This window comes from Nothobranchius furzeri, chromosome 8, assembly GCF_043380555.1.
Source record: "Nothobranchius furzeri strain GRZ-AD chromosome 8, NfurGRZ-RIMD1, whole genome shotgun sequence".
NCBI lineage: Eukaryota > Metazoa > Chordata > Actinopteri > Cyprinodontiformes > Nothobranchiidae > Nothobranchius > Nothobranchius furzeri.
The window spans coordinates 56891010-56897009 of NC_091748.1; positions in this window are offsets into that span (position 1 = coordinate 56891010).

Sequence of the window (6000 nt, forward strand, 5' to 3'; positions counted from 1 at the left end):
GCGCGGCGTCCCAGAAGCGCTGTGCTGCACCTAGGCACTGAAGACAGGTGCCAGTTTTATCTCAAGTGCCGCGGCGCAGCTGTTTACAACATTGTGGAGTACTTTACAACAGACATTACGACGTGGAATGGCTTTACGGCACAAACCCAACCACAGTTTTGATAACTTCAAATTTAAATAAATAGCATACTTACCCATTTTTAATTAATTTGAGTCTCACAAAACATGACAGCAAGTCTGATCATGTATAAACAATAGAGTCACTTCCTTATTTCTGTTCTCAAGTCCAACGTGATGTTGTGACTATTACGCGACTTTCCAAGAAGCGTTCAGCAGCTCCGCCTGTGTGACCACTTGACTTCTCAAAATCTCGAGAGTGACGCAGCGCGTCTCCCTCCGGCAACAAATACTGCTGCCTGGCAGACCAGCTCAGTGACCTAGTGGTAGAGTGACCGCCCTGAGACTGGGAGATCAGGGTTCAATTCCTGGTCGGGTCATACCAAAGACTTTGAAAAAATGGGACCCAATGCCTCCCTGCTTGACACTCAGCATTAAGGGGTTGGACTGGGGGGTTAAGCCACCAAATGGTTCCTGAGCACAGCTGTGTCTGCAGCTCACCGCTCCCCCAGGGTCAATTGCGGAGAACAAATTTCGCACACCTCCTCCTTGAACCGTCACCTTATTGTGGTGGAGGAGTTTGAGTGCCCTAATGATCCTAGGAGCTATGTTGTCTGGGGCACTTAGTGCCCCTGGTAGGGTCTCCCATGACAAATTGGTCTTAGGTGAAGGGTGAGACAAAGAACGGTTCGAAGGATCTTTCATGGCGGTGAAAACGAAGAGTCGGAGTACCCGGCCCGGAGGGTTACCGGGGTCCCACCCTGGAGCCAGGCCTGGGGTTGGGGCCCGTGAGCGAGCGCCTGGTGGCCGGGCTTTCGCCCATGGGGCCCGGCCGGGCCCAGCCCGAACCGGATACATGGGCTCGTCCAACTGTGGACCCACCACCCGCAGGAGGAACATGAAGGGTCCGGTGCAATGTGAATCGGGTGGCAGACCAAGGCGGGAGCCTTGGCGGTCCAATCCCCGGACAAGGAAACTAGTTTTTGGGACATGGAACGTCACCTCGCTGGCGGGGAAGGAGCCGGAGCTTGTGGCAGAGGTTGAGCGGTACCGGCTAGATATAGTCGGACTCACCTCGACACATTGCATTGGCTCTGGAACCCGAGACCTGGAGAGGGGTTGGACACTCTACTTTGCTGGAGTTGCTCCGGGTGAGAGGCGGAGGGCTGGGGTTGGCTTTTTGTTAGCCTCGAGACTCTCTGCCTGTGTGTTGGGGTTTACCCCGGGGGACAAGAGGGTAGCTTCCTTGCGCCTTCGGGTCGGGGAACGGGTCCTGACTGTTGTTTGTGCGTATGGGCCAAATATCAGTTCAGAGTACCCACCCTTTTTGGAGTCCCTGGGACGAGTGCTAGATAGTGCTCCATCAGGGGACTCCATTGTCCTGCTGGGGGACTTCAATGCTCACGTGGGCAATGACAGCTTGACCTGGAGGGGTGTGATTGGGAGGAACGGCCCACCTGATCAGAACTCGAGCGGTGTTTTGTTATTGGACTTCTGTGCAAGCCGCAGTTTGGCCATAACGAACACCATGTTCGAACATAAGGATGCCCACCGGTACACTTGGTACCAGGGCAGCCTAGGTCACAGGTCGATGATAGATTTTGTAGTCATATCATCTGACCTGTGACCGTATGTTTTGGACACCCGAGTGAAGAGAGGGGCGGAGCTGTCAACTGATCACCACCTGGTGGTGAGTTGGATCAGATGGCAAGGGAACATGCCGCGTAGACCTGGCAGACCCAAACGCATAGTGAGGGTCTGCTGGGAACGCCTGGCAGAAGAACCTGTCAAGACGGTCTTCAACTCCCACCTCCGGCAGAGCTTTGACCACGTCCCGAGAGCAGTGGGGGACATTGAGTCCGAGTGGGCCTTGTTCCACTCTGCGATTGTCGAGGCGGCTGTTGCTAGCTGTGGTCGTAAGGTGGCCGGTGCCAGTCGTGGTGGCAACCCCCGTACCCGCTGGTGGACACCAGAGGTTCGGGGAGCCGTCAGGCTGAAGAAGGAGGCCTACAGGGCGTGGCTGGTCTGTGGGTCTCCGGAGGCAGCAGACAGGTACCGGATAGCCAAGCGGGGTGCAGCAGTGGCAGTTGCCGAGGCAAAATCTCGGGCGTGGGAGGAGTTTGGTGAGGCCATGGAGAAAGACTATCGATCGGCTCCAAAGAGGTTCTGGCAAACTGTCCGGCGCCTCAGGAGAGGAAGGCAGCAACTCGCTCACACTGTTTACAGTGGGGATGGGGAGCTGCTGACGTCAACTGAGGCTATAGTCGGACGGTGGAAGGAATACTTTGAGGAGCTCCTCAATCCCACCAATGCGCATTCTGAGGAGGAACCAGAGCTGGGAGGCCTGGGGATGGACTGTCCGATCTCGGGGGCAGAAGTTGCTGAGGTAGTCAAACAACTACACAGCGGCGGAGCCCCGGGGGCGGATGAGGTTCGTCCTGGGTATCTCAAGGCTATGGATGTTGTAGGGCTGTCATGGTTGACGCGTCTCTACAACATTGCGTGGTCATCGGGGGCAGTTCCTAGGGAGTGGCAGACCGGGGTGGTGGTCCCCATCTTTAAGAAGGGTGACCTGAGGGTGTGTTCCAACTATAGGGGGATCACACTCCTCAGCCTCCCTGGAAAGGTCTACGCCAAGGTACTGGAGAGGAGGGTCCGATCGATAGTTGAATCTCAGATAGAGGAGGAGCAATGTGGTTTTCGTCCTGGCCGTGGAACTGTGGACCAGCTCTATACCCTTGCAAGGGTGATGGAGGGGGCATGGGAGTTTGCCCAACCAATCCACATGTGCTTTGTGGATTTGGAGAAGGCTTATGACCGTGTCCCCAGGGGCACCCTGTGGGGGACGCTCCAGGAGTATGGGGTGGGTGGCTTTCTGTTAAGGGCCATTCAGTCCCTTTACCAGAGGAGCGTGAGTTTGGTCCGCATAGCCGGTAGTAAGTCGGACCTGTTCCCAGTGAGGGTTGGACTCCGCCAGGGCTGCCCTTTGTCACCGGTTCTGTTCATCACATTTATGGACAGAATTTCTAGACGCAGCCGTGGTGTGGAGTGTGTCGAGTTTGGTGGCAGGAGAATCTCGTCTCTGCTTTTTGCGGATGATGTGGTCCTCCTAGCTTCATCCAGCTCTGACCTTCAGCTCTTGCTGGGTAGGTTCGCGGCCGAATGTGAAGCGGCTGGGATGAGGATCAGCACCTCCAAATCTGAGACCATGGTTCTCGACCGGAAAAGGGTGGCTTGCCACCTCCGGGTCGGGGGAGAGGTCCTACCTCAAGTGGAGGAGTTTAAGTATCTCGGGGTCTTGTTCACGAGTGAGGGTAGGAGGGATCGGGAGATCGACAGGCGGATTGGTTCGGCGTCTGCAGTGATGCGGACGCTGAGCCGATCTGTCGTGGGGAAGAGGGAGCTGAGCCAGAAAGCCAGGCTCTCGATTTACCGGTCGATCTACGTCCCAATCCTCACCTATGGTCATGAGCTTTGGGTAATGACCGAAAGAACGAGATCGCGGATACAAGCGGCCGAAATGAGTTTCCTCCGTAGGGTGGCCGGGCTCAGCCTTAGAGATAGGGTGAGGAGCTCGGACATTCGGGAGGGACTCGGAGTAGAACCGCTGCTCCTCCGGATCGAAAGGAGCCAGTTGAGGTGGTTTGGGCATCTGGTCAGGATGCCTCCTGGACGCCTCCCTGGGGAGGTGTTTCGGGCATGTCCTGCCGGCAGAAGGCCCCCGGGTCGACCCAGGACACGTTGGAGAAGTTACATCTCCAATCTGGTCCGGGAACGCCTTGGGGTCCTGCCGGAGGAGCTGGTGGACAAGGCCGGGGAGAGGACGGCCTGGAGCTCCCTAGTTGGGATGCTGCCCCCGCGACCCGGACCCGGATAAGCGGAGGAAGACGAGACGAGACGAAATTTCGCACACACATCAGTGTGTGACAACTAATGGGACTTTAACTTTAACTTTAAACTTGACAGAGAGGGCGGAGTCGCTAACAAATACACGCACACAGACTCACAACGACATTGTGACATCATAATGTACCAGCTAATGTCAAATAGTACCTCTTAGTCAATAGCAATGGCAGATTTACATTCAAATGCAGTGCAGAGTTTCTACCTAAGGATGGCACAACACTGACATTTTTAGGCAGAATATTTATATTTTAACTAAAATGCACAAAAGTGCTCTTTAAAGTCACCCCCTACCAGTTTTAAAATGCAACAAATGCAGTTGCCTGGCATACCAAGAGGGCGTAGCCGCTAACAAATACCCCCCCCCCACACACACACACACACACACACACACACACAAGCTCACAGCAACATTGTAACGTCATAATGTACCTCTTAGCCAATAGGGATGGCAGATTTTAATTCAAATGCAGTGCACAGTTTTTACCTGACAACGACGCAACACTGACAGTTTTAGGCAGAATATTAAAATTTTAACTAAGATGCACTAAAGTGCCAAATTATTGACTACAGCACAATTAGACACTCATTTATATAGTTTATCAGCAAAATGTTGATTTAAGGGTGACTTGCTCTTTTAACAGACAAGTTTAAAGAGCAAGTCACCCCCAAATCAACTATTTTTCCTGATAAACTATATAAATGTGTGTCTAATCGTGCTGCAGACACGTGTAGTCAATAGTTTTGCACTTAAGTGCATTTTAGTTACAATTTAAATTTTCTGCCTAAAACTGTCAGTGTTGTGCCGTTGTCAGGTAAAAACTCTGCACTGGATTTGAATTTAAATCTGCCATCGCTATTGGCTAAGAGGTATGCTATGATGTAAACTGGTACATTATGATGTCACAATGTCGTGAGTGTGTGTATTTGTTAGTGGCTCCACCCTCTCGGTCTGCTAGGCAACAGCATTTGTTGCATTTTTCAAACATGAAGTGGGAGTGAAGTACGCTTCTTGTAAGGGGTGACTTGCTCTTTAAAGTGATAGTGTGTATTTTTCCTGGCAATAGGGGGCAGTAGATAACTAAATTGTTACCAAGGGATGCCCGTTAGGGTCAAAAAGCCCTGGGGAGCAAACTTTAGCATAACAATAAGCACATCAGACTCCCTTTCGTCACTGGCAACAACTTAAGAGGTAAATGTGTAATAAAATAACATTTAAGAATGGCAAAAGTTTTGTAACTGTTTGTTACAAATCAGTAAATGCATTTGGTCTTCACGGGCTCCCGTAGAAGGAAACATGGCATCCAATATGGCATCCAGAGACTTAGGGTGTTTCTCAATTCCAAGGAACCTCATCTTGATGTCTTGGCCTAGGAGATACATCATCAGGAACTGCCAAGAGGTGTTCCGATGTTCATGTTCTACTGAGGCGTCTGTTCTCCATTTGTTAGCCGTTTATCTAGCTGAGCAAGGATACACAGGATGTGTCTTGTAGCTTGGTCAAAAATTTCCCAGAATTCACTGCTGTATTTTCAAAAGGATGGCGGACCAGTAGCCAGCAGCTACTTCGGAGGCAAATTTAAAGTTTAAAAGTAAGTCAGCTAATTTTAAATGTTTTTTTTTTTAGATCCAAAGAAGTTATCTATGGATGGTCAGTTGCTTATTAGTTGCAGCTTTGGTGGCTAGTGGGTAGTAACTCGCTTATATATTTAATTTAATAAACATTTACACAATTTAAAAAGTAAAAGGCTCGTTATGTATTTATATTGAAACTTATACGTATAACCATTTTCTTTGACCAAGGAAGGACAGTGTCCTTGTAAGCAAGGCGCCTAGCCTCGCAAGACCAGGCGCCTTGACATTGAGGAACACCCTTAGAGCCGCTCCCATGCAGTTTAGACCTGATTTTTATGGTTATATGTAACAAAGCCGCCAATATTTTTCAACAACTGGGCATCATTTCATTCATTTTCAACAACA